The sequence below is a fragment of the Pavona decussata genome, unplaced genomic scaffold (genome assembly GCF_977016875.1).
Source record: "Pavona decussata unplaced genomic scaffold, jaPavDecu1.1 SCAFFOLD_140, whole genome shotgun sequence".
Classification (NCBI taxonomy): domain Eukaryota; kingdom Metazoa; phylum Cnidaria; class Anthozoa; order Scleractinia; family Agariciidae; genus Pavona; species Pavona decussata.
The window spans coordinates 757,131-769,477 of NW_028145553.1; the positions used below are offsets into that span (position 1 = coordinate 757,131).

Sequence of the window (12,347 nt, forward strand, 5' to 3'; positions counted from 1 at the left end):
AAGTTTGCAGTTACACCAGAGTATACATAAATTATTTCCCTCAAAATTCCATCTCTTCTAGTATATGCTGGTATATGAAATGGCTGGTTGCCAAACGTTCCAAGCTTATTGTCTTGCTTTTCTGACCTTCGGCTGAGGGTGATTGCCAAAAAGAGAAATGAATTCTTGAGGGCAACATACTGTCGTTTTATGGCTGATTATACCACGACAAATATTATTGCCGTTACTTTCTTCTCTTTCGGTTCACCTCGCCACGTTGCCAATACAATCTACGGATTTTTAAAACAAATGCGGTACTCGTAAAAAGAACATTGGCTGTTTCCTTTATCGGGCTCCCGCACAAATATTGGTGATAAATCACCCGCCACCTCAAGTCTTCGTGCAGAACCTTCATGATTTTGCGAGTTCATCGATGAGCTTGGTAACCTCTCGGTCGTATCATGACCGTCGAATCATACTGTCGTATCAGGAGACAATCTCATTTCCTCTTGGTCGAATCATGTAAAAACAATCCGGGTCTATACACAGCAATGAAATCAGTTGTAACCTTATACGTGGCATGTAAGTTGCAAAAAAAAAACTAGTTATTTCTCTAGGTTCCGCGGGTTCCGCAGGTTCCGCGGTTCCGCGGTCTGCAGTTCCGCAGATTAGTGCTACCCAGATGGAAGTCCAAATGCAGAAATAAAAGTTTCGTTCCCCCTCCAAACTGACCATCATCAAAAATAATTACACATCACAGAGATTTAAAAACAAAAGTTACCATTTACTTACACCTCACTACATGGTATATTACAAATCTACTTGTAAGTAAATATAAATTTACTTATGTCACATTCTGTCCCTTATAATGTTAATTTCATTACACTAACATGCTAAAAACATTCAAAAGAGTTGAATCACTTGAAAATATATTGTAGAACAGTTTTATTTACAAGCACTAGCTTCACCCTACAATGTGCTAATTTTCTTAAGCCGCCTGTTTAACAGGATTCAGCTGCTTAAACAGTAATATAAGATGCAATAAATTTAAGGAATAATCTTGGCCTTTTAAGCCCCTAAAAAACATTTCATTAACAAACTGTTTCGTACTACAGTATTAAGCAATATATAACATAGATTACTAGAATGCGATAAATGTCATATAACATATTAGTTTTGAACTGCTCAACAACACATTCATTCACAAAATCTCTGTTGCCCAAGAAAAACAATCAAATAGAAGACATCGCTTGAGCTGTAACCAGCTACTGAACTCTACGAAACGCTACAAACATAACTATTTTTAAAAATCGTCTTTTTATAAAAACTATTCTGAATCAAAAATGAGTTTTTATCGATGTTTTTTCACAAGTGAGATATCATATGAGCTCAAATATCTGGATTTGGTTGTTCATGTACTCAGACACAACTATCCTCCCATCACTAAGATTTGCTGTACACGTAGGATAATCAAACTCTCCTTTCCCACTGCCTTTTGTTCCAAACTTTGTTACAAACTTTCCGCTCAGTTCGAACACCTGAACCCTGTTATTCCCTGAATCACAAACCATCAGATGTCCGTCTCTGTTAACCAACAAGCAGCCAGGCCAATTGAACTCACCCTCCTTGTTCCCCTCCTTACCGAATTTAAACACAAAATTTCCCTCCAGATCAAACACTTTGATACAGTGTTCATCCCCGTCTGAGACTATAAAATATTGCTCCGTCTGGATACAGTGATAGGGACGGGACAAAGAGCCTTGTCCGCCAAATTTACGTTTGAACTGCCCACCAGGAGAAAATATCTTAATTAATTTGTTACCACTATCAGCCACAATAATATCACCGTTACTGGTGACAGATAAACCTTCAGGATTCTGAAGCTGATGATCAAGGTTTCCTTTCTCACCAAACTTGGTAAGAAACTCACCATTCCTACTGAACACTTGGACCCTGTTGTTTTCACGGTCCGCCACTATAATGTTGCCATTGCTATCAAAAGCTATACCTGTCGGGTGGTCAAATTCACCCTGATTACGTCCCTTTCTACCAAAAGATCGTACGTGGGTACCGTCACTACAGAATACTGATACTCTGGGGTTATTAAACTCAGTTACTGCTATTTCATTTCGATTATTCACTGCCACTCCCCATGGGGAATAAACCTTTCCAACAGACCCACCGAATTCTCCAAAACATAGAACAGGTCTGAACCCCCTGGTTTGGATCGGAACGTCAAAAGAAATGCCACGGACATGTTTTCCTTCATACCCAGTAATTGCTTTACTATTTTCATCTAGTCCTGCACCTGATTGCTGCATCTTAAATTTGTAAAAAACAGTTTTTACAGAACCGATCCCCTCAGTGTTTAACATGCTAACAAGTTTTGTGTTTTCACTGAAACTAAACCGAGGGATGCGTTCAAGGTCCCTTTTACCTTGGGCTTCTTGTTCCTGAGAGATTGTGTGATATGTTTTATTAAATCCCAGAATTTCAGCGCTGGAACTTCGTCTCAAAAGTTGTCTGGTTTCTTCGATAGCTGATTCATTATTTTTAAGTTGATTTTCAGCTTCGCCTTTTCTCAACGCGAAACGCTCGAGCGATTCTTTCGCTTGGTTATCAACTGCGCCAAAAATATCCTTCTTCCCCGCTTCAATGATTGCCATCATCTGATCTGCAGTCGCCTGCACTTTGCTTTTTACGTCAGCTACGTGCACCTGAACATCAATGCTGCTTTGGTCGAGTTCGCTGATTTCATTTCTTTTTCCCTCTGCTTTCTCGTTAAGCGAGTTAATCAGAGACTCCATTCGTAGCCTGTGTTCATTTGCTCCACCTTCAAGAAGCATGTTGGCGTGTCCTTCGTGCTCTGTCAAAGCACAAGCGTTGCAAATGGCGACTTAACAGTTCTTGCAAAAGAACTCCAGCACTTTGTTTTCGTGGCGTTTAATCTGGCAAAACGCTGGTCGCTTTAGCACGTCTTCACTGTCCTGATCTTGGAAGTCTTTTATCGCCAACACTCCATGCTCTTTGTTTGCTCGGATTATATTATGTCCCCCGATACAGTTTTCACACCAGAAGAAGCAACACTGGAAACAGTAGAAACAGTTGGTGCTTCTCTTGTCGCAGTTTCCACATTTCACACCAGTTGTGTTACACTCTTTAATGGCTAACACATCCGGGAGGCTGTTTATTCTCAAGTTGGTGGGAAACTCGCTGGGATTTCCACTTCCTGGGTTCCGATTTTCCTTGCGACATTCTACACATGATATGACATCTCGACGTGGACTCAAGAGATGAATCCCGTTCAGACATTTAAGACAGAAACTGTGCAAGCAAGGCAGCTGTTTTGGCTCGGTAAAGGGGCACATACACACAGAACAGGATACTTCATCATGAAGACTATCAAGCAAAGTCTTAATATCCATAATAAGGGACGCAAAACGGCGATTGCGATCGAAGGTTTTGAACTCAAAATGATGCAGTTGAGAGATCAACGAAGTTTTGTGCTGTGACGGGATGTTTTTTTTTTTTATGAAACTTATTGTACTACCCTCATACTAGTATTGACCAATCACAGTGCGTCGATGGAAATGTTTTGACCGTTTTAAAAGTATCCTAAATTTAGGAATTGTTTATTATGCGCTCAAGAAAGCATGACCTTTTAAGAAGCTGTCAAGATGTTTTTACATGGGATTGCCTTAAGGGGAATGTTTGAGAGATTTGATTTCCTGCGTCTGTTTCCTTCATACTTTAAACTATTTATTTTTAGCATAGATTATAGAGTGCGTTCGACACCTTAAATTGAACAAATTGGGGAAAATCGTGCAACCTTTTAAGTTCGCTTCAATTTGAGTATTTCTTGTTGTTATTTTTGTTATGTGGCTTTTTTCCGTATATTACCCAAAACTAGAATGTTTTAGCAGGATATTTGAAGTTTTCCTTTTCAATTAATAACTGTGTGATAGGAAAAACGTTTTGTTCAATTTCTTTGGAATTGTTGAACAAATGGAAAGAAATGTAACAAAATAGTAGGAATTACTTTTTAATTCCTTTTTCTCATTGCAGCCCGGGGGAGGGGGTACTCCCATATATGGGCTATACAGGTACGTGCCGCGGAATAGGGTATGTTTTTTGAGATTCTCGGTCCTTACATAGTGTACAATGTATCTTTTTCTCACCCTTTTGTTACGTTATTCCCGGTGTGGTCCTTACATAGGGTAGCTAAATTGTATTATCTAATAATGGAGTGTAAAAACGCTCGCTTAATAGGGTGTCATTTTCCAGGTTTGGGCCTTAAAAAGGGTATCAGTTTTCGCCTTCGCAGTCCTTAAATAGGGTAAGGGATCAAGAGACTTCGCGGCACACCCCTATCCAAAACTCGCGGGAGTACCCCCCCCCCCCCCCCGGCATTGCAGTCCCAAGTTGCGCGATTGCACGGCCTTCTGCGTGACACTTTTTTGCGTAGCCTTTTCGACCAAGGTGAAATATTTGCAAGAAACGTAGCTGAGTTTCAAATTTAAACAGCTACGTTGTTGAACATAAAAATATTAAATAGGAAGTATTTTCGGTCCGCCTGTTGCGTGACACTGTCCAACTTGAAAATAATGCTAAACATTTTCGGTAAAACGCTTTGAATCTTTGAGAAAAATTAAATTAACAGGCCGGCATACTATTTTGGTCTTCTATTCAAAAGGCATTTCACTAAATGCCGCAAAACAGACGGGACTATAAGCCGTAAAAATGTCGAACTGAAGCGAGCTAATTTGTATACAGTTTCTGATGAGTGTATATTACAAATATTTTTGTATTTCGATTTAATACTATAAACGTAAAAGTCTATTATTGAAACCTCGTAAAGAGCGTAAACTCATACCAAGACAAAGCTGTTACCGTATTGTGCTTCGTAACTTATCCCCGGCTTGCGTCGATATTCCGATGGTCTGAAACAACAGGGGCACCCAACGGATCGTTTCGGTAAATTATCTGTTCGGAAGGCCCTTGATCCACTACAATTTTCCGTCTGAAGGGAATTTTCACTTCGAACTTTCGTGATATGGGAAATTTAAGGCCTAGTGTTTTCGGATTGACAAAAATGTTGTTTCGGGTACCGATAAAAGGTCAGCTAAGATTTTCGGGAAGGAAATAAGACCTAAGGTTTTCGGAAAAGGGACAAAAATGCCCTAGTAGTTTCGAAAAGACTCAAGTTCCCTTAGAATGACCGAACAGATAAAAATATTCTAGCGCAGCCTAAAATGAACCTACAGAGCTTTAAAGGCAATCCAGATAGCCTAAAATAGCGTTTCAAAGGATCTGAGAGAAAACTGTCGTTGGGTGCCCCTGAAACAATTGATGAATCCTTTGAATTTAAGTTGTATGACACGAAGTCTGCTAATGTCGATCGATTCCGATATCAGCGCTTGTTTTGTCTGATTTAGTGCGACAACATGGCTCTTCTTTATCGAAGGTGGATAGTTTGAAAAACATAACCTCGCAGCAACAGCTCGGGGAACTGAAATTCACAGAAACAGCTTGTCAACCACGGAAACAAACGTGACTCTTTGAAACTCACGAGAGAACAACGTGACTCTTTGCACGAGCGAAAGCGAAGCCATAAGAAGTCCATATATAGTTTCCCGGCCAAGATCGGGCCGAGAACCCAGCGATGCCCCTGCAAAATTCTAGCGGGGTGGACATTTGGGTGTCCTTACAGGAATTTCTGGAATGACAAATCGTCCGGCTACAGATTAGGAATGGCGTTCTCCTACGTGGAACGCAAATATCTCGTTTGACAGAACGCGTTTGTGGTTGCTCGAAATGATCGTTTCAACTTCTAGCCTGTGAAAAAAATCTTGCGGTGGGGAGTAGGGTGAAAAGAAAAGCCCCTCTCCGGCTGGCCTTGCCTCTCGACCCCTGTAGAAAAAACCATTAAGTACTACACTGAATTAGCTTTCCGGGGCATTTATATAACTGAAAGCTGATTTCATGGTAAAAGAAATATACTTTTCAGTGTTCTACTATTTTTTGCTGCTTAGGTCATGATTTACGGCATAGGATTCGGTGCTTTTATTTTCGTTACGCAAAAAAATAAAAAATAAAAATAAAAAATTGATTTTTTTACAATAATTTATGTAAGGCTTCTTTTATGTCTCAGAATTATGCAGTTTTTTTTTTTTCAATTGAGTCAATAACCACACAAACAGTTCAAAAAACCACACATCAGTTCAGTGACAGTAGACCTCAGTTGTAAGAACAGCTATGGAAGAAGTGGGTTTTTTTATTATTTTATTAGCTATAGGACAAGTAGGAGGAGAGGGGTGAGCGTTTTACGGGGGCGAGGTCCATATTTAGGGCAGGCAGAAAGTGCCAATAAACAAAATAGTATCTATATGTTCACAAATCATGGTAACAGGCTTCCATGGGCGCATTTAAAAGTTTATTGTCCATTTATCCATTGCTTGTCATTGGAATCATGTTTCGCATCAGCTGTCTAATAATGTAGCTTTTTCTTGTACTTAGCTGCTCTTCCTGCTTTTCGGTCTTGCTTGTGCGTCAGACCAATGGAGGAACAACTGAACAAACCCAAAGTGCAAACGAACAAACGAGCGGAAACCCGAGCGAACGAACATCCGAGCGAGCGAACGGATAGGGGAATGACCGAGTTAACGATCAAACAGTCCAACAATGGCTCGCCGGCGAAAACGAGTGAACGAGAAACCGAGTGAACAAAACCGCGATAGTAGATGAACAGCTGAACGACTGAGTGGACAGCTCTTTTGTTTGCAGGATTCATTACATTTAAAAGGATTGATTTTCCAATATTCTAATGCAAACTTAAAAGCGCTTAACTTTTTGGAACGAGTGAGAAGCGATGTAGCTTTAAGTAAATATTGAAAATCTTACGCACGTATTTTAGTGAGCTCACCAAAAAGAGAATTAGGAAACAGCATAGATTGACAAAAGTAAAACAAAGCTCCGTCTGCTCAGAAGGTCTGTCATTATCGTCAGGGGCACAATGAACAGACCCCGGCGGTAGAGAGTTCAAGAAACGCCAAACAACGAAAAACACGAAGGAAATATGTAAGCTTTGCGGCGAGGGAGAAAACTTTGAGGTTTTATCCTTTAAAGTTTACTTTCTTTTTTCCCCAACGAGGGCTTAAATAAGACTTTAAGTCAACCGAGGGAAAAGGTTTTGATTTCCAATAATACGCTGTCAAAACACGGAATGAAATCGAGCTTCTTGAAATCCAAACGACGAAATCTCGTTTGACGAGGTTGCACAAAATGAGTATTCAACAATTGTTTAACTTGTAGCCTGTGAACAAAACCTTCCGGTGGGGAGTAGGGTGAAAAGAAGAGCCCCCCTCCGGGGCAATGAATTACAATGAATTGGCTTTCACGGGTATGTATATAACTGAATGCTGATTTTATAATAAGGGAAATATATTATTTGTTCTACTAATTATTGCTGAAATTCACAATATCCGGGCCAGCAAGCATAGCGGTCGCCATCACTTCCGCAGTAGGTGTACGTGTTCTGGCTGTTTTAATAAGATTTTAAAATTTTAGTTCAAGGAAAGATAAACTCCTCTTGCAACAGCTTTGCTCAAGTCTTGCTACGTTCTGCTCTTTGAACTGGCTTGAGGGAATGTTACTCTCATTTACTTGCATTTTGTTTGTTTAACCAACACCCATCCTCTGACATCTTTGTCCGTTTCTGTTAAGCAGAGCTCTGTGTCCCTTCGTAATCGGCTCGCTTCTGTCCAAACCAATCGAATTGCCCGAATTTTCAGGGTTAAAGTGGCAGATGATTGGCAGATGACGTTTATGTGCGTGTGTCATCAAAGAGAGTTCCATAGTGGCCACGTGGGTCACCGTCATCACATCCCCTACAAGGCTCCTCTTGTCACACATGGATATCACACAGTAACGCTAGAGTGTGTGACAGATTCTGTGGTGGGTTTCACTTTCTGGTCTACGTTTAACGCCGTGCTTGTCCTACTTTGAACTGACTTACCAGGAATTTCTGGTGCGCAAGTCAGCATCCATGGTTACTGCGTGCATAAGCCGAGCGGTTTTTGTGTCCACTTCGCTGAGACAACGGGTCGACTATACAGGACAATTTGGACCTATTTTCTGGTCATATTCCACTGGACTGTGGATCTGATTTGCCTCTTTGTTCTTAAGCTTTTCATCATTTACTTTCGCCCGGGAAAAAGTCAGAGCCACCCTCACCAGAGACGGAACAATAACAACCTTATCACAACTAAAGCGGTTGCTGTACAGCTCAATGACTATCTGGCTTACAATGGTCTACACGTGCCTCTTCAATCCGCATATAGGAGTTATCATAATACAAAATCAGCTTTAATGAGGGTGCATAATGACATTATGATATCACTGGACAATGGAACAGTGTAGTACTGGTACTTTTGGATTTATCAGCTGCCTTTGACACTGTTAATAATATTTAAACAGGAAAGCTCTCTCACCCGTGGGTGATCTACAGAGAGGTCCTGATCCAAAATAACATAAGGTCAGTACACAAATGACAAATATTAAAAAATACAAAAGTAAACTATAGATTAACTGATTTAAAATTTTTTTTCTAAACTGACATATGGTGTCAGAGTTCTTCAAGTCACTGTCTGAAGGCATTCCAGTCTTTAAAGGAATCATGATCTACTCTTGCTCAGACTTGAAAAGCGTTTTGGAATTACCGACACTGTTCTCAACTGTTTCTAGTCCTATCTATGTAGTCGTACACAATTTGTCAGCATCAATCAATCTCATTCAACGAAACGTGACTTGCTTGTCGGAGTACCACAGGGCTCTGTTCTAGGTCCCTTACTTTATTTGTTGTATACTGCTCCTATTTCTGATGTCATTGTCAGTCGCCATCTTGATTATCACCTTTATGCGGACGATACTCAACTCTATCTGGCTTTCAAAACAGAAGATGTAAATTTAGCTATTGACCGTGTTGTCAGCTGCGTGTCTGAGATAAGTTGCTGGATGGAACAGAACGATTTAAAGCTGAATCCGGAGAAGAAGTATATCCTGTTGATTCATTCAAGGTTTCGTGATGGGCCTGCACTTGATTACTTGCAATTTGGAGATAAACGAATATCCGTCTCTGACAAAGTAACGATCTTTGGAGTCATTCTTGACAAGCACATGACCTTGGACGACCAAATTGATCATGTATGTAAGTCTTCGATCAACCACTTAAGGAATTTGTTTAGAATTCGTAGATATCTTGACGTGAACGCTGCCTCGAAAGTTATACTTGCATTTATAACTATACGGTTAGATTATCGTAATCATCTATACTTTGGATTACCAAAATATAAGTGAAGAAGTTGCAACAAATCCAGAACATTGCTGCTCGCTATGTCACTGGTGTAAGGAAATACGACCATATTACTCCTGTCTTAATACATCTTCATTTGTTGCCTGTTTCATACCAGATCGTGTTTAAGCATCTTCTATTTGTCTATAAATCATTAAATGGTCTTTGCCCGCAATATCTAATGGAACTCCTCGAACATCGAAAATCAACTCGGTATCTTCGCTCGAACTCTCAAGACCTACTAATGCAGCGAACCAAGACATGGTGACAGGGCTTTCTCTGATTGCGCATGCGCCCCGAAGCTTTTGAACACTGTTCCTTTGGAAATACGACGTTCCAGTACACTTTTGTTATTTAAGAAAAAACTCAAGACTTTCCTGAACTGTAGACAGTCCGCGGCGTACCAGTTTTAGACAATCCATTCAATAACAGAAATTGTCGGAACCTCCCTCTGTGCGTCGACCTGACTGGACTACGCCCAAGACAGAACAAATAAAAATCCATCTTTGGTGATTTCGGTTTTTGTCTATAGCTGAAGAATGTCTGCCTTGATGTTTTTATATTAGCTCGCCGTAGTCGTTCGACGACATAAAATTAAATGGCTATACAATACTCGATCATACTGAAGCAGGTATTACCTTCTTTCTGTTAGGGAATCTGCCAGTCATGCTATTAAATTTCCAGTGATGCCAACGTTCTGTGTTAGCTTTTGCATTTAAGTATTTTACGTGAAACGCAGTCAAAATCTTTCTGCATATCTATAAAACCCACACCAACAACAAGTTTAGCATCGACAGCTTGTCTCCATGTTACCGGTTATGTGTAATAATAAAAACTCTGTCGAAATGACCCAGCTTCGGTAGACTCTTTGATATTAGTAACAAGTTGATTATTTCCAATGGAGATGTTCTACTATTGAATCAGTAATACAAGATTCCAGGACCTTACTTGGTACACTCAACAGAGATATTGGGCGATAATTTACTATGTCTTCATCCGTACTCGCTAAACGACAGGAAATACATGGGTCATGTGACGTACCATCTTCTGTTAACAACGTGTTGCCCAGTTATTATGTGGATTACAGTCAGTACTCAGTTCAGCGCACATGGCGTACATGGTAGGGATTTCACAAGCTGAAGTATAGAAAAAGGTGGGAAAACTGTCATTTAGGTATTTAAAAGAGCGCGCCTTTCAAAATATCTCAAACAGACCGAAAGAAAGAAGATAGAATGTTCCTCTTGTTGGTATGAAAGGAGTACCATTTCCTATAGAAGGTATGGGAAAGGGTTACCTCTCCTGCCAAAAATAATATATAAAAGGGTAAGGGTTTGCACCTCGGACCGGAGCCTCCCCGTATTAAACTTTCTTGAGTAACCCGTCTCCTCCCCGGGGATTTAACATAAAATATAATACACCCAATGCAAAAATAGCTGACATTTTAATATTCTTTTGTCTCTATTCAAATTAGCCTCACTAGCCTTGCTCACGGTAAAATATTCTTTTGATATTTGAACTCAAGAACGAGGCTAGCGAGGCCAATTTGAATGTAGACAAAAGAATATTAAAATGTCAGTCAGCCATTTTTGCATTGGGTAACTTTTGATTTCACAGAAATGTATACTTTCAATTCCGTCGAGTAGCAATTTTCAAAAGTGTGTTCCCGTTGTTTGAATTTAAAAAGGGAAATGCATTGACTAGTTATTGCTTGGCCTACAAGCAAGCTCGCCTTCTCGTTCCTTAACCCGGCCTAGGTAACTTACTCGCACGCTACCAACTGCATCCCCCTGAAACTGCACAGTAGTGATACCATTTAGTTTTACTAGTATTGTTGAATGAGTGAGCATTGTGTAGCACGGAAAATGGTGAGATTTATATTGAATAACAAAACATTTTGTATGAACATCTTGGCTTGTTTCTCGCCTGAAGGGTGAACTTGAATTACAGCTATAGACATGCCAGGTCAATAATGCTAGACTCTCTAATAGCATCCCAGAAAAATATTAGAAAATGCAAAAATTGCACTACTTTCCTAAGAATGTCCAAGATCGCTTCACTGCGCTAGGGACGGTTCATTTTTTATGGGATAGAGGGGGCTGGTGGGATCTGGGGGTGGGCCACGCGAAAAAAAAAAAGACTTTTGAGTGTTGTCATTTTGAACTTGATCATGAAGAAAAATACTCAAATTGGCTGAATGGAGGTTGGAGCCGTTTCTTTATGCTATTGTGGATTCTATCTCTGTGGTATTTGTTTAGGTTTATCGGCTCAAGTTAACGCAAGAGTTCAGCTAACATTATAAATAAATTTTATCTATAACTTAGACACGGGATCCGATACTTGGTTATCACAAATATAAGAGTCTTATAGGTCCACGTCTTTACAAAGCTGTTCATCGTTGTCTCCCAGTTTCAAGAGCTATGGCTTCTTGCAGTTGTTTTTAGCTCCCTTGCCTTGTGATCTCAACACTTGAGGTATTGCGTTCTTAGAGCTGGCATGTACCTCAATTGTTTTGTGTTTTCTCTCGCATCCAACAAATATTTAAACCTAAGACAGTCGGCAACTGTCTTGTAAGTCTCAAGGATGCTGCAGTGATTTCTTTGGCAAGTGTCTAACGTTGTTTCTCAGGCAAGACTCGAGTTTCGGTCCCGTCAGCGGACCTCATCAGTTGCCACTATAAGGTGATCTTTCTCGAATGATTCCACGATAAATCTGTTCCCACTTTTGTACTTATCGGGAAGATTAAACACTCTTCTTTTTCTTTTAACTTCTTACAGCATAAAATACCAGGTATAACTTTTTTCGTAAAGAAGGGGGGGGGGGGGGGGGTTTTCCCAAAAAAAAGCTTTAGAGGGGGGCTCTTTGAGTAAAATTGGCTGCCTGAGGGGTCATACCATTTCCAAATGACACTCCCCCAAATCCCACCAACCCCCCTTCTATCCCATAAAAATGAACGGTCCCCCATTTTCTCCAATTTTCCGTGAAGTAGTAAAGTAATTTTACAGAGAATTTAGCAATAAAT

The 12,347-nt window shown here is 40.2% G+C and overlaps 2 protein-coding genes and 1 long non-coding RNA gene across 5 annotated transcripts in view; 2 read left to right on the forward strand and 1 right to left on the reverse strand.

Annotated features, from left to right (window-relative positions):
• The window catches only part of LOC146466838 (uncharacterized), a 40,870-nt gene extending 34,967 nt beyond the window's left edge, over positions 1–5,903 (forward strand). Inside the window, exon 3 of the long non-coding RNA XR_014867916.1 lies at positions 4,459–5,903. This is a non-coding gene — a long non-coding RNA (uncharacterized LOC146466838). The remainder of the gene's footprint in view (positions 1–4,458) is intronic.
• Positions 1–12,347, reverse strand: part of LOC146466827 (E3 ubiquitin-protein ligase TRIM71-like) — a 216,952-nt gene that overhangs the window by 109,069 nt on the left and 95,536 nt on the right. Inside the window, exon 2 of one of the 3 annotated variants that reach the window (XM_085126782.1) lies at positions 1,289–1,311. The exons of the other annotated variants lie outside the window; for them this stretch is intronic. The gene's annotated coding sequence lies outside the window, so the exon portion shown is untranslated. The remainder of the gene's footprint in view (positions 1–1,288; positions 1,312–12,347) is intronic. 3 annotated transcript variants of the gene reach the window in all.
• Positions 1–12,347, forward strand: part of LOC146466840 (intraflagellar transport protein 22 homolog) — a 56,569-nt gene that overhangs the window by 14,679 nt on the left and 29,543 nt on the right. The window lies entirely within an intron of this gene.